Raw genomic sequence first — 24,639 nt, forward strand, 5'->3', positions numbered from 1 at the left:
GAGTTACAAGTCCGGAGGGTGATAGGGACCACAGGGTAAAGAGGCAAAGTTATGAATATAGGGTTGGTGCCAAGAAGCAATGCTCATCATGAATAACCCAACATACAGGTATAGGAATGGAAATGGAGGCTACATCTACACTACAGGGGGGAGTCAATTTAAGATACGCAAATTCAGCTACGTGAATAGCGTAGCTGAATTCGACGTATCGCAGCCGACTTACCCCGCTGTGAGGACGGCGGCAAAATTGACCTCTGCGGCTTCCCGTCGACGGCGCTTACTCCCACCTCCGCTGGTGGAGTAAGAGCGTCGATTCGGGGATCAATTGTCGCGTTCCGACGGGACGCGATAAATCGATCCCCGAGAGGTCGATTTCTACCCGCCGATTCAGGCGGGTAGTGTAGACCCAGCCGGAGATGTGCACTCAGAAAGCATGTTCTACAGAGATGAACGATGAAGTGCAGAGATGTAGACAACACATTTCCAGCCAAGGGAGGCAGCCAAAAGCAAACATGGCTGCTGCCACTCCATTTACTCTGTATATTATGGAGGTAGGAAGAAGCATTTTAACAAAGACCTCAAAGTGATAGGCTGTTCAATGAAGTCCTGTCATTCACAGCCAGCTCCAAGGGACATTTCAAACATGTTCTTCATAAATGAGACTGTATAGAGATACGGTGAGTTAAAGAGCCCCACCAAAAAACTCTGCCACAAAAATAATAACTTCCTGTTATTTATTCTATGTCCAACTCAATAACTAGTGAGCAGCTAGGATTCCTCAGCAATAAAGGACCTTTCCTCCACAGATGTCATCTTGTGCCACTCTCTGAACCGTATTGGTGCCCAGCAAATTTGTTTTCTTCCTGGATAAACATTCCATTACAGCTGGGGGCATAAACAAAGAGAATATCTCAATGTAAGAAAAAAAGATTGGCATGAAGTAGGTTCTCTCGCTCTCATTCACACACACACACACACACACACACACACACACTTTTTGAACTGTGGGAAGAGCCCTCTGGGATCTATCATTTCCCTTCCCACCACTTTCAAAGGACTGTATTACAGTGACTTTACCAACTGTAGGAAGGGCTGGATGTAGCTCATCAAAGATGTTCCTTCTTATGAGCCATAGATGGCTAGTGTTGCCTCTTTCCACTCCAAGCTTCCAGCCCTCAAAACTGAAGTCACTATCTATGCAGCTCTCCCAGCCCACAACTCACCAACTCAATTGTCCTGGTTATCAACATAGACTCCTTGGGTGACAAAGGGGAACTTTTACTACATAAAAGCTACACGATATGATATATTAGATAAGGTACACTAACAAATTACAGTCTTGTGGCTGGAGCACTGGAAAGGGGTTAATAACCCAGGGTTCTAGTCCTGACTGTACCACTCAGTTATTGTATGACCTTGGGCAAGACTTCTCTGAGCCTCAGTAGCCACATCTATAAAATAGGGATAATATTTCCCCTCTTTTGTAAAGCACTTTGAGAACTTGGATGAGAGGAACTATATATTTGCAAAAATAGTATTGTTAGATGCTGGTTTGCATTACTTAAGTACTTGCACCCTTTTAATAAGTGTTCAGTGAGAAATCATAACTAGAATGCAAAGAAAAGAGAGAGAACCAAGTTTTATAACTGTACTAACATTGCACTACTGAGGTGGGTAACTTCAGGATGAAAAGATGCTATGGAAATGTAGGATATTATTACTACTATTCCAGGAGTAGTATTCTCTCACAAGTAGAGAAAACAAACTGTTGCATTTAACCAACTATGCATGGAACTTTATTAATGGGCAAATAGTGTTTTGCATTGTACTGGCTCTATAATAAATAATCCTCCATCTTGGGTGTCTAACTTGCAAGCCTTTAGATAAAGGTCACTTAAACAAGGTCATCATTGGCCAGATGCCCCTCTTTCTTGGAGCACTTACTCTCAAAGAAAAACCTCTCCAAAGTAATTGGATCACTGAAATGTTTATTAGTTTTACCAATGGTTCTTTGGAGACGCAAAGGCAATTCAACTCTGCAATCCAGTGTTTCTCATATGCCAAGAGCTTATGTTGTCTACTCACTATTTCCCTATTGAGTATTGTTTAGCCCTGTTTATTGTCTGAGGTTGAATGCTGGGCTTTTTGCATTCAGTAATGGTTCCTTTTTATGTTTTCCCAGTAAAATCATAAAAATCTTTCAGATTTTCCATTACCAGTCCCTGTCTCTCTTGTCTCCAGCCTTCTCCGCCTCCTGCTGCTGCTGCATTTTCCGAACTCTATGTACTTTTTGCAGTCTCTTGTTTTGTTTTCCCTCCGTTTTTCATATGCTGATGATTTCTCCTCTTTGCCCCTCTCTCTCAAAATACACAGTCTTCCTTTCCTCTTCCCCCTCTAATACTCACTTTTCTGTCTCTGATTCTACAGACCCCTTGTCATTTTGATCCCCCTTCCTCAATGAATCATCTCCCCTCCCATCTCTGCCTCCTTCCCTCAGTGCCCACACCTTGTCTTGCCCCTTTTTCTCCCTCCCCCAACCCCCATTGACTTTCGGAGTATTGCACTGTGGGTAACTATCCCACAGTTCCCGCAGTCTCTGCTGCCCATTGGAATTCTGGGTTGAGCTCCCAATGCCTGATGGGGCAAAAAACATTGTCGCAGGTGGTTTTGGGTACATGTCAGTCACCCCTCCTTCCATGAAAGCAAAGGCAGACAATCATTTTGCACCTTTTTTCCGTGCTTTCAGCAGACGGTGCAGTAGGACTGCTAACCATTGTTATCCAACCACCGCTTTCGCTGCAACTCTGCTCTCCTGCTGCCATGAATCCACCTCGCAGGTCCTCTCGTTGTTCTTTATAAATATCTATTCTCGTGGCCAGGGCCGGCTCTAACTTTTTTGCTGCCCCAAGCAGCAAAAAAAAGCGCCGCCCCGCCGAGCCCCCCCGCCGAGCACCGCACCGCCGGAACCCTCCCCTGAGCGCCGTGCCCCGCGCCGCCCCCCCCACCGAGCACCGCGCGCCGCGCCGCCGGAGCACCCGCCCCCCCCCCCCCGGAATGCCGCGCCACGCTGCCCCCCGCCACCCCAAGATTGGCCGCCCCTTACCAGGTGCCACCCCAAGTATGTGCTTGGTTGCCTGGTGCCTGGAGCTGGCCCTGCTCGTGGCATCCCGTCATCATCCACCGCTTCCGCTGCAACTCTGTTCTCCTGCTTGTGTCTCGATAGCGAATTTAAGGCCAGAAGGGACCATCATGATCATCTAGTCTGATCTCCTGCACTTTGCAGTCCATAGAACCTACCCCACCCATTCCAGCAATAGGCCCATAACCTCTGGCTGAGTTACTGAAGTCCTCAATGATTTAAAGACTTCAAGTTACAGGGAATCCGCAATTTACTCTAGTTTAAATCAGCAAATAAACCATGCCCCATGCTACAGAGGAAGGTGAAATCCCCCCAGAGTCTCTGCCAATCTGACCCAAGAGAAAATTCCTTCCCGACCCCAAATATGGTGATCAGTGAGTGATGGTGAGCATGTGGGCAAGACCCACCAGCCAGATACCTGGGAAAGAATTCTCTATAGTAACTCAGAGTCCTCCCCATCTAGTGTCCTCCTCTAGGCTTTCCCTCCTTCTACTTCCACATCTGTCTGTCAGGACCAAGAACAACCCGAAGACAGTACATTGGGATGGCTCAAAGAGAGGGACTTGAGATGAAAACATCATGAAGAGAGGTACTGCTGATATGCTAGATGCCACTGCTAGTCTAAGCAATTCTAAAGATCAGTGAATAAGAGGAGCCCATGAGTGGCCAAAAGGAGCTCTACTAGTGTGCTGCTTACAGCAGTGGTGCCTAGGAACCCAGTGCGGCAGAATATCTAGTGACCCATGAAAATTAGCTTCCTGATTCTCATAGCTCCAAACATTATACGAACTACAAGGCCATTTGCCACAGTATTACACCACTACACACCCGCCCCCCCCCCAACTCTGCTGTACAGTCCTAATACCACACTATTGAGATATTGTCCCTGGCATTTGGATCAGCTGGGACTAGGGTTTGTGATGATTAATATTTATAGGCTTTATATTACACCCAGAAGAGCTACATTAGACTAGGTGCATGCTGTTTCTGTCAACCATCCAAATTCTTATTCCAGGTTTTGGGTGTTAACTTCATTGTAGTTATGAGCAATATTTATCTCAGAGTTAAGCCTGGGATGAATTCAGGCCTCAACATATTTTAGATTGCAATCGTTTCAGGGCAGGGATTGTATCTTTCTAAGTGTTTGTATAGTGCCTAACACAACAGGACCCTGATTGGGGTATTTAGGTGCCATCACAACAGAAATAACAAACAATAACTTGTATTAATATACATGCAAGCACACACATCCTGGAGAGGAAGCACCCTCTTGATTGGAATCATTGCATATGCACTTCTGTTACCATGACCACAGAAACCCACCTTGACAACTCGACTCACCCCACCGATGGAACCATGCTTGGTGGCAAGAGGTGGTAGGGAAGCATACAATGGCATAAACTGCCCACAACTCCCTCCTCCACCTTGGGAGGCCTGGAGCTGACTGGTACAGTCCAGAATTGGAAGGTGCTAATCAGGAAAACAGCATAGCCAGGGCATCTGGAAGAGGTGATGATTCAGCACATCTCTTGAGCAGTCTCAACCCTGTGACAAAGTCTCATTGGTAAACTAGTCATTGCTATGGCACCTCATTGTGGCCATATCCGGGGATTAGCTCTGGACCAGTCTGACACCACCTTCCTTCAGGGGAAGGGGAAGAGGAAGAGAGGTTGGAGGGAGGTACATGTGTGTGTGTATATATACTTGATTGCTCCCTCTTCGTAATTCAGGGCACTCCCTCTTTATGGCTTGGCCCTCCAGCCAGCTTACTGTTGATTTTCACTGTCTCAGGAAATCTGCAGTCGCATTGCCCAGACTATGCCACTTCCCCAGTGGGCGGTAAGGAAACCCCAGCCTGCCTCTACTCCGGACTAGTTGAGACAATTTAACTAGACCAGTTTGGCTAAAATCAAAACATTCAAAGCATACAATTAAAATAGAAGTTTTTTTTCTGTCCCAGTTTCACCTTGCTATAATTAGCATTGCCCAGGCTTCCCTGTTAGAGGGTAACAATATCACTAACCTGCTGCAAAATGCTTCAGAGTTAAGGACAGCAGCCTGCTTCCTGCTCCTGGGCTCAGCTTCTCCCAACTCACACAGGGCACACAGCCTTCTGCAAAGAAGCTGCCCTGACGGTTTGCTCTCATGGAGTCTGACCCCATCAACAGGGAACCTACTGGAGCATACCCAAAACTACCACACCCAATTCCAGAAGCTTCTGCATGTGGAGTGCTTAATCTGCCTAGCAACAATGACTCAGACAGGCACAACTCACTCCTACCTCCCCGAATGGGTCTCTTAAAGAGATATTTCCCTATTAGGCACATGGGTTACACAGCTACCTAACTTCCCCCAGCAGTGAATCCCCCTTCCAGCACAGCTCTTCCTGTGGAGACATAGGAAATTGCAGGCCTCCCTTGAGCCAACACTGGTGAACAGACTAAAAGTGACAGTGGCCTGGTCAAGTGACAAGAAACAATAGAAGCCTGTGGGTAGTAGGCACAGCACAGGTCTCATCAGTGACAACAAGATAAATGAGTTATCTTTGCTGGACCACTCTGGTCTTGTTGAATACAAGAGAGGATGACATCAGAGTGAAACCTTTCATCATACACTGCATGGAATGAGGTTGCGAGGATTCCTGCAATTGCAGCAAATTTACTATATTCTGAGGTTATTAAGGTGCATAACATTATAAACGTTAATTACCTGATAGTTCTAGTGATTAGTACCGGCATGCTGAAAAATAGGTTGACTACAGTTATAGATTAATGCTCCCCTTTCTCAGGGTGTCTGTGCGTGCATCAAAAGGAGAAGTATTTCTCTTCTTGCGTAGATTGTTTTTACCACCTGCACCCACTGCTCATTGGAGTGCCTTCCTGTATTTATTGCTACCACCAACTTCCCTCTTGAACTTGGCTTTGATGTAAGATCTGGGGGGGGGGACACGACAAACATGGTTTCAGGGCAAAATCCCACAAAACTGGATTCAGCAACAGACCTTGCTCCATTCCCACCCAACTGTATATACAACTCCCCATTTCTCTCACTTGAGAGCCCATCTCCTGGAACAACTCAAGTTTAGACATATTCATATCTCAACTACCACCAGGGATTCAAACTCAGGACCTTCAGCTTCATGCGACTCTCTCTCTATCACTTCCTGATGTGCTTTCAAGAACAATAACTCCTGCAGGGTGCCTTTGGGTTATACATACAAATTGTGCACAAGCTCATCACCCACTTTAATATATCTCCATATATTTGCTGAAGCCAAATTCATTCCTGATATAACTGTCCTGCAATTAATGGGGTTATGAGATGGATGAATCTGGTCCATCATATGTTGTTTTTCTTTTCTAACTGGGTGGGTTGTGTGGGAGGCAGACGGAATCAATGGGACAATATTGGCATGTGTCTCACCGTCAACAGAACCTGGAGGGAAGGCAGTCTCAGGGAGGAGTATACAAATGACTCATGTAAGTATGGCACCCAATAGTAATACATACTTCACAAATACACTTGCATATCACCCATCATCCAAGGATAATAAAGGCATTCATTAAGCTTCATATTTCACAATAGCCTTATGAGATAGGTACATAATGTTATACCATTTTTGCAGACAGGGACAAGGAGAAACAAAGATGTTAAGTGACTTACGCCAGTATGTTAGGGGGCTTATTCCTTCACCCTCTCACTTCCCTGGTCCCTCTCGCATGAACAGAAAGCAATAATACCCGAAGTCCAAAGGCACAAACAATTCGATGTTTATTGGGGTGAACTTCCAGCAAGCATAATTCCAGTTTCCTTCCTCAATGTCCCCATTCCCAACTCTGACACCACAAAGCCATCCCTGTTCCGATTCCCTGTTCCCTTTCCCCCCTTAACAAAACATGATTCCAATTTCCCCACCCCCTTTCCCTGTTCCCATTCCCCCCTTACTTCCTGATTGACTGCAGACTATATAGTAAAACTTGAATTCTGCTTAGCTATACCTTAACCAATTACTTTACTGAAATTTAGCTAACCAATCCTAACATACTGTAACATGGTTATTTAACCAATTATATTCCACCACCTTAATTGGTTTACACCCAACAAAATTAATTATACAGCAGACAGAAACAATTACAGAACCAGATAGAGACCATGCAAATAAACATACAAAACAATACAGAAGTGAGGATTTCACAACTCCATCTACGCAGACAAAGGTTTTCCAGCTGTGTCTATTGGTAAGTGAGTTCTTACCAGACAGAAAACTATCACCCTAAGTTTCCTTTTACATCTTCTAGGCTCTTTCCTTTCTTTCGAGGTGATAGGAATATCAGGACAGGATTGTATTCCTAACAGCCAATAGCATCTTATTTCCATGTGACTAGTTTGGAATGTGAGGATGTGACCGTTCACTTCTTAGCTTATGGCTGCCTCTGCTACTTAGCCAAAGGCCTTACTTAGCCCCAGAATAGAGCCTCAGACTGTCCCTTTCACATACAGAGAGTGATTTTGATTCTCTCTTTTATATCTCTATAACTAGCTAAGTGATAAGAATACACCTAAATTCTTAAAGTATAGGCCTTTACAGACAGGCCTGAATATCTATGTCCTAACAGTGCATAAAACAAATTGATGACAGAACAAGGAATAAAATCTAGATGTCCGGTCTTCCAATCCCATACTCCAACACTCTCTCTCTTTTGGGATTTTATTCTGCTGTCCATCACTGTAATATCTGAGCACCTTCCACATAAAATCAATAGCAATAGCAAGTCCCTAGTGGGCTTCATGGAGTCTCTGGCAATTCTCTCCTTTATGGCAACAGAACACTGTTTGGGGAAAGGGCTTTGGTTTTAGTTTTTTGTTTGTTTGGAAGGGATTTATTGGGGAAAATGAAGTGTCAGGTTTATGAGTGTCATTCTTATGGTAGAAAGGCAGCCTGTTACTATTAGTTCATTGCCTGGCCATTTCCCCCCTCACACTCAGCAAAAGCACAACCATGTCTATTGCATTTTGAGCACATAAGAGGTGGCTCTACTCTTACTGAGTCTGAATAAAAATCCTGCAGCAAGAAGGGAAAACACCCCATCAACAATGCTTCTCTCGTAGGGTGACCAGATGTCCTGATTTTATAGGGACAGTCCCGATTTTTAGGTCTTTTTCTTATATGGGCTCCGATTACCCCTCACCCCCATCCCGATTTTTCACATTTGCTGTGTGGTCACCCTATTCTCTCGTCTCAACAAAGCTTCTGCCCCTTCACTTGTTTTCTCTTGTTTTGTCATGGCCTCCCTCAGTGGAGAATAGTGCATCCCCAGAGTCACGAGCCGCAGGGTTTGATACATACTGCCCTCTACTGAGGGTTCCTGCCTGTGCTCAGAGACCACTCCACTAACTCAGCCACAATCAAACCAAACTTTTGTAAAGGTTCCAGAAAGTTCCATTAACCTGTTCAAATACAATTGTTTTTCATTCTCATGTGCTTTTGCCATGCATTTCCAGCCAGGATCAGAAGCAAACACACCAAAATACTGTGAGAAAGGCTCTTTTTGTGGTATTTCCCATTACATCTGTAGCAGGAAGCCCTAGAAATCTCCCCAGAAAGCCTGTTCTTGTGATACTGCCAGCTTTGCAGGGGTTCAGAGAGGACTGATATGCTTTGAATAACAATCAGATACTCAGAGATATGGTGACAGGGTGGCATAAAAACCTATATAGAATAGGATCAAATCTGAATTGTGCAGGCTGATTCCTGGGTCCATCAAGTGTATGGATCCAGCCAATGATGGCATCTCTGGCAGAATACAAGGGTCTTATGAAAAAGAACAGGAGTACTTGTGGCACCTTAGAGACTAACAAATTTATTTGAGCATAAGCTAAATTTGTTAGTCTCTAAGGTGCCACAAGTTCTCCTGTTCTTTTTGCGGATACAGAGTAACATGGCTGCTACTCTGAAACCTGTCATTATGCGAGGTTCTTATGCCACCCCATGTCAATGCCCCCCATCTATGCAGGGGGTGTGGCTGGGGGCCATGGTGATCCCTGGCTGTCAGATAAGCCCCTGCAGGCTGTTGGCAGCAGGTGTTGTTTAGTGCATACCTGGCCATAGGTTTGGAGAGGCACAAAGAGCTAATTTATTCCCCACCTCACCCCCACCCCAGTTGCACTCAGTATTTCTTGGCCATACCCAAGAACCTGCCCCTTTGTTTCTTAAATGAAATTAACCTATAGCCTTTTTGAGGTTCACCATCAATAATTAAGAGGATAAAGTCCTAGGGTTTTCTATTCTTCAGCATTCAAAATCTTATACCCAAGATATACACCAGAGGGGTCAAGGAAAGAAACAGTGCTGCAGCATCCTCAGACCAAGGGAAGTTTAAGAGGACATAGGTTCAGTGTGTTGTTACCCAAATACAGCAGCCTGGTGAGTGTTCAACAGGGGGAACTCTACCAGGGCTGTCTGTGACAAGTGCCTGGATGTCAGAAATGATCTTTAAAAACCAACAAACAATCTCATATTCTGTCTTTGTGTGACAATGCAGATACTGTCCCTTTTAAAGGCTCACAAATGGGCACAATTCCTGTTTCCTGTGAATAAATGTTACTGGGGAGTCAGCAGGGAAGAGTCTGTGTGGATATGAGATCTTCACACAAAATGCACAAAAGCAATCAGTGTTGCCTCTTGGACAGGGGAATGGCACTTTTAAAGGTCAATGTTAGAGCAGTGAAATGCTGCCTGGAACATTCCCTCCACAGTCTTTCCCCTATAAACGTCACCTCTGAAATGCTTAGAACTTTGGGATTACAGTTTTCTTCTTTCCCTTATTCTATCATCAGAGGTCAAAGCATCATGCAAGCATCTGCCATCTTCATCTGTCCAAGGTGGCACTAAGGTCTATCTGCTTACCGTCTCCTTTGATGCAATCCATCTGTTGCCTCCTCAGTGTCTCTTTCCTACCACCATCTCCTGCCATGCTATCTTCACCAGATCCTCTTCATTCATCTTCTCTAGGTGTCCAAACCAGCAAAGTCACACTTCCTGGATGTTGTCAGAGGATTAATCTTCATAGATCCAGTTGTGATGTTACACCCTGTCTTGTAAGGTATCATTGGAAAGGTTATAAGTTACAAACTGGATAATCACATTCAGTGTGCATATATCATTTCTGTATCTAACGTTAGGAATATGGACTATGTAACAATTACAGCTGGGTGTTTATTTGGGAGAGTCCCACCAGACAACAGGCCATCAGCCTCAATGGACCAGGAAGAAACAATAAGATTTTAAAGATACTAATCGCTCTCCTTCCTGAGAGGCATCCTGGGATGCGATGTAGCTGTGACACTACTAGGTCAGGTGGTCCTGGCACCTGGTACTAAAAACTATCTTGGACTTCTAGTAAATTTCCACTAAAAGGAGGGGGAGGTCTCTCCTCCATTTACTACTCAAGAAGGAGGACCGCTGAAAGTACCTGAAAAGAGAAAGGAACTAACCTGGTGCAAAAGGCAGGGGTGAGTCCAGACTGAGACAGGGGTCCAGTCTGTCTTTCTGCAGCTGTGTGTCACTGCCTGTGTGTGTGCTAGAGGCGGTTAAGAGCCTGGCTAAGCAAGACAGGGTAAAGGAGGCCAGGCTGGTGGAACAGGTGGGCTCATGGTATCCCAGTACATCAGGTGGTGCCTTAAAGTGGGGCAACCCATCACAGTGGTGTAGTCGAGCAGGGTAACGTGCACAACTTATTGCTCTGAGACACTGGTGGTGATTTAAAGTGAGTTTTAAGTGTGCTGGCTGGAGAACAGAAAGTCGTTACTGGTTTGTTATTTTCTGTTTCCTTATTTCGGGTAGGGAAGTAGGGACAGGAAAAGCAGGAAAATGAGTGAAAGTGAAGCTACCAAAAAGTTGGAGCTCCACAGGTTGCAAGTAGAAGAAAATGAAAGGAAGCATAAGAGACAGGTGGAATTAAAAGACTGAAATGGATGAGCAAAAATCAGCCCACCAGAGAGCCATGGAACTGAGACAGCTTGAGGTTGATAAGGAAAGGGAAGCCCAGAAGCTAGCCATGGAGATGCAAGCCAAAGCAGAAGAAGCCAGGCAAAATGCTGCACATCAGAGAGCCATGGAACTGAGACAGCTAGAGGCTGAGGAAGCCCAAGAATGGAGAAAGCTGGAGGCTGACAAAGAAATTGAAGCAGAGCAGCCAGGCATAAAAATGCCCTGGAACTGAAAGACAAACAAATGAAGCATGAACTGGCCATAATGGAGTGGAAGAGACAGAACCCCACACCAGGGGGTCCCCTCTCCAAAAATCCACAAGTGGGAGCAGTTCTGCCCAGCCTATAATGAGTCTGGGGACATTTCTGAATATTTCATCATCTTTGAGAGGCTGTATATGCTCCATGCAATTCCTGAGCATCAACAGATGGCCACTCTGGTTGCAAAGTTGTCTGGAAGAGCTCTGGGTATATTCAATAAGATGCCAATTGGTGATGCTTCCAACTATGGTAAATTTAAGAATTTGGTTTTAAAATAGTTTCAGATTACACCTGAACTTTATAGAGTAAAATTTCGAAGCCTTAAGAGAGGGGCCGTATTAAGTAATGTGGCTTACGTGAACCAAATGAAAAATCTACTGGATAAGTGGGTAAAGGGAAAAGGTATTACAAGCTTTGAAGGAACGTGTGATTTGGTTGCTCAGGAATAGTTCTTGAATATGTCTAATGATGATGTAAAATAGTGTTTATGGGATAAAAAGGTAGAAACGGTCAAAGAACTTGCAACTTTTACAGATACATTTGAACGATCCCAAGCACCTAGTAGAAATAAATCACAGGCAGAGGGGTTTAAATTTGGTGGGAAGCAAGGTCTCTGTTTTACCCCTGGGAAGAAGGAAGGTGGATGGGAGGCTGGATACTCACCTCCCCAAGTTCACTCCTCGAGTCCTCTTCCCAAATATCCTGTAAAAGCAGAAGAGCCCAGAAGCAGGTGCTATCATTGTAATTCCACTGAACACCTGAGGAATAAATGCCCTATGCTGAGTGACAACAGGCACAGGCAATTAATGGAAATGCTGCTACCCAGAGCACCTAGGCACCTCAGGCAGTTGCCACTTATCACACAGGGTTTGTAAACGTGGCCACTACACCTAAAGGCTGTCAGAGTAAATGGCAAAGAATTCCCTGGATGGAGAGATACTGGTGCAGAAATCTGTGGTCAGGAGAGACCTGGTTCAGGAGAAAGACATACTGCTAGGACAAATGGCAGAGCTTTTGCTAGTAGGGGGTCACAAAAATCCTTGTGCCTTGGCTAAAGTGCACATGGAAACTGAGGATTTGCAAGCTGAGTTGACAGTTGCAGCTGTCCCTCATAACCCAACACAAATTATTTTGGGTAACGACTTTTTTAGTGTGGCTCAGGCTGTCCAGGGGTCTGTCAGCAGCAAGGAGAAATTTTGTGCTGAAGCCCCAGTGGGAAAGAGTAAAACTGCTGGGGGAAATGGGAGAATGTCTCTTTAATTCCTCTGCAGCAGTGGAACACTGTCGGCTGACAAGGGTGGGAGTGGTTGAAACCAGCTCTTACCCAGTGGCTAAAGATGGGTCTTGGTCCAAGACAGAAGGGAAATGTGTCCTGGAGGGAACCCTAGAGAAGGGTAATGGAATCCTAGAAACCTCTACAGTGGGTGCAGATTCAATGGGCTCTGTAACTGGAGGCAAACCCAATTCAAAGACGGAGGAGGGTACAATGCTTACCAGTGAAGGGTCTGTTCTGGCTGTTAGCCCACAGCTGAACAGGGGGCAGATTCCTCTCTAGAGAGCACAGAGGTGTGTGCTTTAGAGGGGGGCCCAGAGAAGGAAGTTAAGAAGGAATGTACGGAAGGGCAGAAATGTTTCCCCATTTATTGCAGGGAAGGGTTTGTCCAGGAGCATTTTGCTGGATAGCATCTGTCTCTCAGGATTTAGGAGGAAACTGTAACTGTCCTCCTGGAACCTCTTAGGAACAGAGAAGGGGTGACAGAGAGTACCTCAATCCAGATCCCACTTATGCAAAATGTTTTTCCTGCTGTACTTGTGAAAACTAACTCTGTCTCTTTATGACAGGGTGGGTTTTTTCCCCCCAAGCACTCCACTGCCAGTTAAAATGCTAATGAACCACCAAGGAAGGGGAGGAGACAGCCATTTCCCAGGCAGGTAAACCCCTCCCACCAGCTAAGCATCAAACACTGAGTAATGGGGGTGAGCAACATAAAGGAATCCCAGGAGGGTGCATTCTTCCCATGGGTTTAACCCTGGAGAGGAAATGCAAATCCACAGGGGGTGGGTCAGTAATATAAAAGGTCACCATACACCCTTTCCTTGCCAAAACCCCAAAGACATACCTAAACTAAGAACCTTTACTGAGGGGATGAGGAATACAATAAATGCTGAACAAACTGGTCTGTTTAGACAGAAGACATGGTATGATAATCATATTTGGAAGCCCCTCCTTGTCATAAATTTGCTGGTAATTTTATGTCTCTTACTACACTCTGTGGGTTAAAACAAAGAATTTAGTACTGGTGGTAAATGCTTTAAAATAGGTAACATGAATGATTTTTGGAAGAAATTTTGGTACGGGCTAAAAGTGATAACATGAAAGTCCTATAAAATATTACTTCTCAACTAGTACCTGTGAACAGGCTTAGAGGTTGGAACAGCAGAGAAAGCATAACCAACCTAAACTGTTGTGTGGAAGGGGAAATTGAGGAACACCATCTCATAGCATTGGTGGCTACATATCAAAACACTTACACTTTAAAAGATATTGATATCTGCATTATAATGACAAGGTTACACACCAGAATGTTTTCAGGCAACCTGGGAACAGAAACCCAGAACTTTGCAAAAACGCCTCTGGATAACATTACAATGTTTGGTAACACTTGGAGGTTGTATAACCAAAGCCAAAAGAGGAAGTTGGGCACAGTGCCTCCGCACTGGTCAGCGACCAACCCTCTGGCAGTAATGTAAGGGGGGGGACGTGTGACGTTAAGCATAGTTCTATAAGAATATGGGGTGTATGATATGAATGGCATAACAGATATATTTTATGTAAAATGGGTCTTGTAAGGTAACATTGGAAAGGTTATAAGTTACTGAATGTGATTATCCAGTTTGTATGCATGTATCTTTTCCGTATCTAAAGTTAGGAATATGGACTTTGTAGCAATTACAACTGAGTGTGTATTTGGGAGACACCCACCAGACAACAGGCCATCAGCCTCAATGGGCCATTAAAAAGAAACAATAAGATTTTATTTACAATAAATCTCTTGTCTTCCTGAGAGGCATCCTGGGACCCAGCTGTGACACTACTAGGTCAGGTGGTCCTGTCACCTAGAACTAAAACACTATCTTGGACGTCTAGTAATTTTCCCACTAAAAGGAGGGGGAGGTCAAGACTGGGACACAAAAGATTCCCGCCTTATGTAAATCTTATTTAAGGCTGGGCAGTAAGGAAAACCGGTCTCTCCTCCATTGACTACCCAAGAAGAAGGACTGCTGAAAATAGCTGAAGAGACAAAGGAACTAACCTGAGGCAAAAGGCAGGGGTGAGTCCAGACTAAGGCAGGGGTCCAGTCTGTAAGAAGAAATAACAGGAACTCTAAGTTACAGAAACTCAGCAACTTGCCTAAAACATTTAGGTGAGAAATTATTTCTTGAAACCAGTCTCTTTAAGATCTTAAGATTAGTATGCGTGTTTTGTTTTATTTGCTTTGTAATCTGCTTTGTTTTGTTTGCTATCCCTTATAATCACTTAAAATCTGTCTTTTGTAGTTAATAAACTCATTTCTTGTTTATAACATAACCAAGTTTGTGCAATCCATATCTGGAGGGGGATGAGCAAGAAGCTGTGCAGATCTCTCTTCACATTGAGGGAGAGGGTGAATGTTTATGAGCTTGAGCTGTGAAGATCTTTCTATACAGTGCAAGACAATATACCTTTGGGTCTGCACTCCAAGGAAGGTGGGCACCTGAGTGCTGGGGAAAGTCCCTTATGCTAAGTCTTTCCAGAGCTGATCTCAGTGTCTGTGTCTTTCTGCAGCTGCGTGTGGCCCTGCCTGTGGGTGCTGGAGGAGATTTAATAGGTGGACTCAGTGGTATCCCAGTACATAAGGTGACACCTTAAAGTGGGACAATCCATCACACCAGTAACCATCCCAAACACACCAAGAAATCTGTTATCTACAGCCAGGCACTCAGATACCACGGAATATGCTCCAAGGAGAAAGTCTGGGATATACCCCTTAATACACTCAAACCCACGTTCACCAAACAAGGACACTCCAGAGAAGTAGATCACATCATGGAATGGGCGCTACCCAATTACCTAAGATAACCTGCTTCAATACAGAAATAAAACCCCCTCCAGGTGCACACCCCTAGTTGTCACCTACCACCCTACACTGAAACCCATAGAGGGTATCAAACAACTACAATCCATACTTGATGGTGACCCCATCCTGAAAGAAATCTTTCATGAATCCCCTTTTCTGACCTTCAAGCAAATCCACCCCCCAACCTTGTCATCAGAAGCAAGCTCCACACAGACCAGGACACAGCAACTCAAAGCGGCACCAGACCCTGCCAGAACAGATGCAAAACCTGCAGACATATCTCCACTGCTACAATTATTAACACCACCCACAACACACCTTTCAAGATGCATGTGTCCCATACATGCCTAGCACAATATGTGGTGTACCTCATCCAGTGCATTAAATGCCATAACAACAACTATGTGGGTAAAACCAGACAATCACTATGCTCTCAAATTAACTCATACAGGAAAATGATAAGACAAACACCACATCACCTGTGGGTGAACAGTTTTCACAAAGTGATCACTGCCTATGAGTCCCCATCCTCAAAGGAAACCTATGCAACACTTTCAAAAGACGAGCTTGGGAGCGTAAATTCATGACTTTGCTAGACACTAAAAATCACGCTCTTAGTAAAGACAGCAAAAAGAGTCCTGTGGCACCTTATAGACTAATAGACGTATTGGAGCATGAGCTTTCGTGGGTGAATACCCACTTTGTCGCATGCATGCAATGAAGTGGGTATTCACCCATGAAAGCTCATGCTCCAATACATCTGTTAGTCTATAAGGTGCCACAGGATTCTTTGCTGCTTTTACAGATCCAGACTAATACAGCTACCCCTCTGATACTTAATAAAGACAGTGGATTGTTGGCCTATTACAACAGTCTAACCTACCAACCTCCCTTTTTGTCTTATAACTACAGGGGCCACTTAGCATATATTCTAAGGTGAACAACTTATGCTAAACTAGCTGTTTGGTCTTGTATTTAGCTGTGACACTCTGAGTACCTTTCCCAGGCCAGAAGAAGAGCTCTGTGTAGCTTGAAAGCTTGTCTCTCTCTCACCAACGGAAGTTGATCTAATTTATTTTATTTAGTGTGTGCATAGTCGTCTAGCCAAGTGATGGTATCTTCAGTGGTGTGATGCCGTTTTTTTAGGCTACCATTGAACCTAGTCAGCCAGCATTCATTGGCAATGTGTGTCATCGTCTGTGTTGCACCGCAGCTGCACAAAGGGCTGTCACGAAGGCCCCAGCGATACTGGTTGGCTGCACAGAGACCTTGCCCGGTTCAGAACCTGTTCAACAGGGAACACTGGCAAAGGGGCAGGTCAAAACCAGGCAGGAAGATTGTGGGATCGGCGATGAGGGACTGGTTGGAGAAATCCATTCCTCTCGCCAGAGTGTTTCCACCCTAACATCCTGGCGTGGCAGATGAGACCATAATGGGCGACATGATGTGAAACGTGCAGCTGGTAGTTTAAAAAGGTCACTGTGCCCAGACTTGAGTTGGCACGTACTTTCTCTAATGAAAGTATGGTCTAATGAAAGATATCATCTCACCCACCTTGTCTCTCCAATATCCTGGGATCAACATGGCAACAACACTGAGGGGGGAGGGATAGCTCAGGGGTTTGAGCATTGGCCTGTTAAACCCAGGGTTGTAAGTTCAATCCTTGAGTGGGCCACTTGGGGATTTGGGGCAAAATCAATACTTGGTCCTGCTAGTGAAGGCATGGGGCTGGACTCAATGACCTTTCAAGGTCCCTTCCAGTCCTAGGAGATGGAATATCTCCATTTATTATTACTGCATACCTAGAACTTTTACACATTTTTAAACCTTTTCTTTTCTGGCCCAGACAGGCCTTCCTTGAAGCATCATTACTAAAATATGAAGCTAATGTAAGATTTAACAGCCAGGGGCAGACTTTCATTGTAAATTGCTCCTGTTACAGTCAGGCAAAATAAGTGTGTGCTTTCAGGATCCTCATTGTGAAGGGTGCAGTCATTTAAAAAGTAGTTGTGTTTCTCCTTTGATTTCCTTTTGGCTGAGGCTGTATTCCCTTGTCTGATCAACCTATAGGTGAAGGCATCATTCTGTATTGATTAAATACAATTGGCCAGATTCTCAGCTAGTGTCAATCAGCATAGGTCCATTGAGTATCTGGCCCAATATTAACAAGTGTGCTAAAGAAAACTGCAACAAAGATAAACATAAATGAACTTAAAATCTAAGTCCCAACTCCACAAGCTTGTATTCATGCAAATAGTGATTTCAGGGGGACTACTTGTGTCAGTAAGAATTTGGAGGATCAGGCTTTAGATGTCTATATCTGAAAGTGTTACCAGGGGTAAAAGACCTTCTTCCTGCTCACCAAAGCTAAGGAATTCAGAATCAAAACCTAGTGGATAGATCAGCTTTATCTCAAATATTAATAACCTTTAACATAGGATTCCTTCATCCTTGGCTTTCACGCTGCTGGCTGCTCTCAGTGTCTTGTGGCAGCAAGAGAAAAGTTCCCAGTCTCCCTGGTACAGACACGTCCCTGGACACGGAGTCGGGGATCTGTTGTGCAAAGCTGTGTAGCAGCAAAACTGATACATGAGTGAAATCTGTGGAGTTATAGAATTATGCAAATTGATGTGAAAACAAAATGGAAACCTTCCTATGAGAAACATGTGTCAGTATGTGGTTAGAGATTTAGTGCCAAGCAGCCTCAGAGACAGTAAGAGAACAGACTGCTGATGCTGCTTCATCTCTGGTGTAGTGTAAGAATTCTCTAGAAAGTGATTGTGGCTAACTAGTATTGGCTAACTGCATTGCTCATGTTCAAATTATGACAAAAAAAAAATCATATCAGACAAAAAAAAAAAAAAATTCAAAGAATAAAATAACGGAAATGTTTGAAGAGCCACCTGCCTGCCAGTTACACTAATGATCAGACATTTTTGGCCAGGTTTCAAGTGATTTTTGCAGATTTCTAGTAGATAGTCATAGAATCACAGGGCTGGAAAGGACCTAGAGAGGTCATCAAGTCCAGCCCCCTGAGCTGAGACAGGATCAAGTAAACCTAGATCATCCCTGACAAATGTTTTGTTCTTAAAAGCCTCCAGTGACAAGGATTCCACATCCTTCCTTGGAAGCCTATTCAAGAGCTTAACTACCCTTACAGTTAGAAAGTTTTTCCTAATATCTAATCTAAATCTCCTTTGCTGTAGATTAAGCCTGTTACTTCTGGTCCTTCCTTCAGTGGACATGGAACTATTGATACTCATTCTTTAAATATTGACTAGTAACAGGGCTGATTCCTGTAGGACACCACTAGATACACTCTCCCAGTTTGACAGTGAGCCATTGATAACTATTCTTTGGCTAGGTCTACACTACCCGCCTGAATCGGCGGGTAGAAATCGACCTCTCGGGGATCCATTTATCGCGTCCCATCGGGACGCGACAATCAATCCCCGAATCGATGCTCTTACTCCACCAGCGGAGGTAGGAGTAAGCGCCGTCAACAGAAAGCCGCAGAGGTCGATTTTGCCGCCGTCCTCACAACGGGGTAAGTCGGCTGCGATACGTCGAATTCAGCTACGCTATTCACGTAGCTGAATTTGCGTATCTTAAATCGACTCCCCCCTGTAGTGTAGATGTACCCTTTGAGTATGGTCTTTCAATTAGCTGTGCATTTACCTTATAGTAATTTCATCTAGACCACATTTCCCTAGTTTGCTTATAAGAATGTCATGAGGGACTGTGTCACAAGCCTTATTAAAATCAAGATATATCACAACTCCTGCTTCCCCCAATCCTTTAGGCCAGAAATTATGTCATAGAAGGAAATTGGTTTGGCATGATTTGCTCTTGACAAATCCATGTGGAATATTCCTTATAACCCTATTATCTCTAGGTGCTTATAAATTGATCGTTTAATAATTTGGTCCAGCAACTTTTTAGGTATCTTTCCAATTATGTCTCTCCTGAGCTTATAATTGTACCCTCCAGATACAAATGCCATGAGCAGTCCTCTAAACTCCCTTTTTGTGCTTTACACTGCACACTCAGAATAGAAGTCAAATACTCCTAAATATGCAACAAGAGTATATCAGGAGTATATGTTCTGTATGAAAAAGTCTAAGATGTTTGTTTGGAATATTTAAACAAGTTTTCAGCTTGTCCGTTTTCAACTAATAATGCTTAGCACTAGTGTTTTTCACTGCCCCAGAGTTTTCCTCAATGATACATAGTAAACCAGAGTCAGAAGCAGGAAGAGAACTTGGTGTCTTATCTCCCAAGCTTATGCTCTATCCACTGCACTACCTCCCTCCTAAATGCAAATAATTCATTGGGGGGGGGGGGGGAAATCCAGGGGCTAGTGCTGCTGGTGCATGTCCTGTACACACCTTCCATGCATGAAACTTCTGTGGACCTCAAAGGGAGTTCAGTGGTTGGAAGGAGTCTAGTGAATGCAATAGTGATTTGCATGGTGGGTAACAGATTCCAAGTGTAGTTTTAAGAGAAGAATTTCCCCCTTCATTTTTAAGGAAAGATCTTGGCACGATCTTCCTATCTTGGCATGTTCGTCATTTGAAGTCTGAGTCGATTATCTCTCGGGGCTCTCCTTATACTCTGCTGGGAATGCTATAATATCTCATGCTATGATTATCACTTGTGGCTTGAAGTGCCGCTGCATATGAAAAAAACAAAAACTATTTTAGAAGACTGGTTCTCCCTTAAATGGTATTTCTAAGATGCTACTGTGTTCAATTAGTTTGTTTCTTGAAAGATTATGCATGATGTTGTTTAGGCGATTACAGTAAAAGTCTGTCTCCTGCGGGTTTGAAATGTCAAAGATTTCTAGAAAATATTTAAAATATTGTGTCAGATGCTCCTTTGAAACATGCTCTTAAGCGTGTTTCAGAATTAACCAGATACTGTAGGCCATTTTATGCTCAGGGCTACATGCCCCAATAGGTACTTAGACCTTCCAATAGCTTATCAGCTTTCTCCTTGTACTCCAACTCCTTAGACATATGTTAGTGACTAATGCGGATGATTAGAGACATTCCTGCTGGATTTTATTCAATTATAGGAAATGTAATTTTTCTTAATCATGGGTTTTACTTAATGTTGCCTGCCTAGAACAGCTTTATAAACTGTCAAATCCTTCACGGAGATCCTTAACTCAATAAGTAAGAGTCCAGACCACAACATAAACTAACAAACAGCTCTATTCAGCCAGATTCAATCAAAGTTTCTTTATTTTCCTAGCAGCTGACAAATTGATGCCAGCTTTATGAAATCTTAAGGAGGAAAGCTAAGGAACTGAAGCTGCATAGGGCTCCTCCCTGCCAGCAGACCACAGCCTAATGATTTTTTGGGGGGAGGGGGGTGTCTAGGGACAGGCTGGGGCTCAGTTTGAAAGCACACAGAAAAAGGTATAAGAGCCTAACAAAAAAGAGGAAAAAATATTTTGAAATATTAGAAGAAAACAATTGCATCTAGCGAAAAGTATATGAGACCAGAATGGAGAGAATCTAAACGTTTTTAAAAAATCAAATTAAATTAAAGAAAAACTGAATTCAAGCAACCTGAATTAAACATTACAATAGTGAAAAATGTTATGAAGGAATTTCCTTTTAAAAACAAAATCATGGGACAATAATCACTTTAGAATCAGAAATTTCTTTCAAAGCTGATATTTTGGACATGTAAATATAGTATTTGATTATGATAATACTTAAAACTTAGCATTTAAATATAATCAATTCATCCAAGAGTAATTTTTAATGCTACTAAATGTAGGCAAAATTGGGTGGTATATAGATGGCAGGAAATGTTTATTACTCTATGTTGTTGTCATTATCCCTCAGGAAGCCAAGAGGCCAGATTATCTTGGCTCTTTGCACAGAATAGAAATGCAAATAACCAAAAGCAGGTAATTTGTCCTGCTCCCCTGCTGCCTGATTCACTGTTGTTCTGTGGTTACTGTGGGCCAGTTGGCTGGTGAAAAATGACCACAGAGCAGCTATATGCCCCTGCCTAGCTCCCCTCTAGGACAATGATCCCCGTGTAGGGGCCTCTGTGTGAGCCACAGATCTGACGATGTTGATTCCATAGCCCCCCTCCAGGAGCCCCTGGTGCATTTGCGGGAGGGCTCAGGGCAGGATGAGGTGTGGGCAGCGTGCTCCTATGCCTGCCTGTTCCCTGCCACAAGCGCCACAGGGGCAATATGCAGCAGGTGCAAGTTAGGGTAGCTCTGAGCTGCACTGGGCGTTGAGCTGGCCTGTGGCAACTCCAGAATCAGAGGGGCACAAGCTGTCCTCAGTTGCTGCACTGGCCTCGGTACTGGCACAGAGACCAATTCCCTCCTATGTGTCTAAGGCACAACACCTGGCTGTGCACTCCCCCTTCAAAGCACAAATAAACCTGACTCCAGGATAAGCCAGCGGTCGGTCACTTCTACCCCATCCATCCCTGCCCCACACATGGCTGAACTTAAACCATTGAGGATCTACTGTGCCATTCTCTGTACCGATTTTGGGGCAGTCACTCGCCCTAGCACTTTCTTGCCCAGACTAGTATGATTGAGCCCAAGAAACATAAGGAAGAGCAGTAGCGCTGTTCTTCTCTCTCTCCTTACCTCTATTTCTGCATATCCCTGGGTTGGTTATGGGTGGCTCTGATCAGTGGCAATCTAGAAGTCCATGTTTTGTTTGGGTTTCCCATGCTTGCAGGGGAATATTTTAATTTTCAGTTCCTTTTTTACAATGAACGTGTCTAGAAAGTGTCAACAGCTCTATTCACACTAGTATTCATCATCCTACTCTTCAGCCTGAAACTAGGTGGCAGTTTTCCTTCAAACTTCTGATCAGATATTGCCTCCTCCCCAGTTCCGGCTGTTCACCGTGGTTCTGATCATGTACCATGGAAATCAATGGGAGCTTTGCCATTGACATAAATGGACACTGGATCAGGTCCATTGTTGGGCTTTGTGGACAGAGCCCTCCTAACCTAATCAAATACACACATTATTGCTTAGGGGAAGAGAACTCATATGTCCTTTAATTCATCCTCATATCAAAACAGCCCATACGAAACCAATAAGCCTTTGTTCCAGTGTACTTGAGTAAACTGGCTAGTGTTTATCAGTGCCCTCTACTGGATGGAACTAGAACTGCCCAACTCTGTCATAGGCTGCACATTGCTAATTGTTAATGGAAGCTCCTCAACTCAAGTGATAGAGCTCTGTGGTTTTGAAGCAGGAAGGTCTGGATTTTATCCCTATTGTCAACAGGAAATTCAGTGGCCAAGTTGTATAGACTACTGACAAACCCAAAGTCCTTTTTGGCCATGCAATTATTGTAGTATCAGTATGGCCAAATCCTACCCTTAGCTACAACTGAGCAACTCCATTGGCTTGAATGAGTTTCACGAGCAAAAGGGAGAACAGAATTTGGCACCATGACTGCTTTGAGGTGGGCTAGTGCCTCGTGTTCCAGGAACAGATCAGGATATAGGCTAGTTGTGTTTTCTGCTGTGTTAGAAGGAAGATGAAGGAAGGCCGTTCATTTTGAATATTGTGGGGGGCTCCCTCGGTGAATAGCAGGTTGTTAAGTTAGTAAGGAGCGGAGAGCTGCACACCTCCAGCTGGGAGAGGATGAGTGCAACCAACCTGAAATAGCACCTGTACTGAGCTGAGTCCAATCCTCCTCTCCCCATCTCCTCTTGATAGGAGATGAAATCCATATGCTGCAGAGATTACTGCACTGGGGAGGGATGTATTAAAGTTCTCGGATATTAGCCAGCATAATGGATTAGGCTGATGAAGAATGGGAGTCTTGTTTTCATCTAACAGAGCTCTTTTCCTGTTCTCCTCAAGACTGATTTCCCCTCTTATCTTATGAAAGAATGGCCCCTGCATCAAGAATGGCAGATGCTGACCTCCAGGTCAGGCTGACAATACAAGAAGTGGTTAGAGAAGGATAAACATAGAGGTTCTTCCTTTATTATGTCTCATCCTCATGCACCAAAAAAATGCCCCCAATAAATCGTTGTATATAGGGCATCTCCTTAAAAATATCACTTACTAGCATATTCCAAGATTCACATTTATCTTTAAAATATCCATTAAGCTGCCCACTAAAGACTTAAAGTGCAAGAGAAAAAGAATCCTGTTACATGAGTCTTGATCATGTTAGAATTTAAAACAGCCCCTAGTGATCTAATGCAGCCACATACTTCTCGCATTACTGCCCCAGAGAACACCAGTGCTCAAGTGATATGAGTATCCTTTAAGAACTGATAAGTCTGCCACTGTCATGAAAAGTACAGCCAGCAAAGAACTGTGCAACAGGGCATACACATCCCCCTCTCCTCCCCCCCCATCTTCAGCTAGACAGCTTGCAGTTCTTCCCCACCTCATTGCCAATCCATAAGTTCCCCTCCACCCCTTAAATATTTTCTTTTGGGCCTTGGTAATATGCTACATATATCATACAAAGACTCTCACTTTCCTCCTTGCTCCTTCCACTCTATTTAGCATCAACATTCTCTCACTCCCTTGCCATTGCTGATACAGGAGCCTTCTCCTCTGCAGCGCTACCCACATGGAATAGAATTCCTGTACATTTCTGTTTCACTGCTTCTCCATCTCACTGCAAGTCACAGCTGACAACCTCTTCTCTCCCCTTTCCCATGCTCAATTGGAAAGGTGAATTGTTCCACCGAAGTTAATTACACAACTTGTGTAAGAATTACTTATGGGAGTAAAAAATTGTGGGATGGGGCCCCAAAGTTGCAGAATTTAGCTTCAAAATTCCATGCCATTGTATACTAATGCTCTCACAAACTTCAATATTTTTCTCTTGCCTTTTGATACATACCAAGTGCAAACATATACTACAGTAAAAGAAAATACAAAGATAGTTGAATGATCTTGAAAGTACTTTGTCTAGTATGTTATATAATCCCAAATCTGTCCTAAGGGAGAAGGGAAATATAGTTTGGTTCTTACATATACATTTTTAAATGCCACATTTCATGATCATCTCTCTGTTTCTTTAAGTTTCTCACAGCTCAGTCATCTAGCACATGAGGCCAGTAAGTAAAACAACCTGATTTAGAGAAACTATTGCTTAGTTTAGA

The 24,639-nt window shown here is 43.8% G+C and overlaps 1 long non-coding RNA gene across 2 annotated transcripts; it reads right to left on the reverse strand.

The window, feature by feature from the left end:
• Positions 1-411: 411 nt before the first annotated feature.
• Positions 412-14,742, reverse strand: LOC117876627. 2 transcript variants are annotated; one of them, XR_004645499.1, is made up of 3 exons: positions 14,704-14,742; positions 10,047-10,230; positions 412-885 (listed from the first exon to the last, which is right to left on the reverse strand). It is a non-coding gene; the product is annotated as an uncharacterized LOC117876627 (long non-coding RNA). The 2 variants fall into 2 exon arrangements; XR_004645500.1 differs by having other exon boundaries at positions 10,047-10,234.
• Positions 14,743-24,639: the final 9,897 nt, after the last annotated feature.

Source organism: Trachemys scripta, chromosome 4 (assembly GCF_013100865.1).
Source record: "Trachemys scripta elegans isolate TJP31775 chromosome 4, CAS_Tse_1.0, whole genome shotgun sequence".
Classification (NCBI taxonomy): domain Eukaryota; kingdom Metazoa; phylum Chordata; order Testudines; family Emydidae; genus Trachemys; species Trachemys scripta.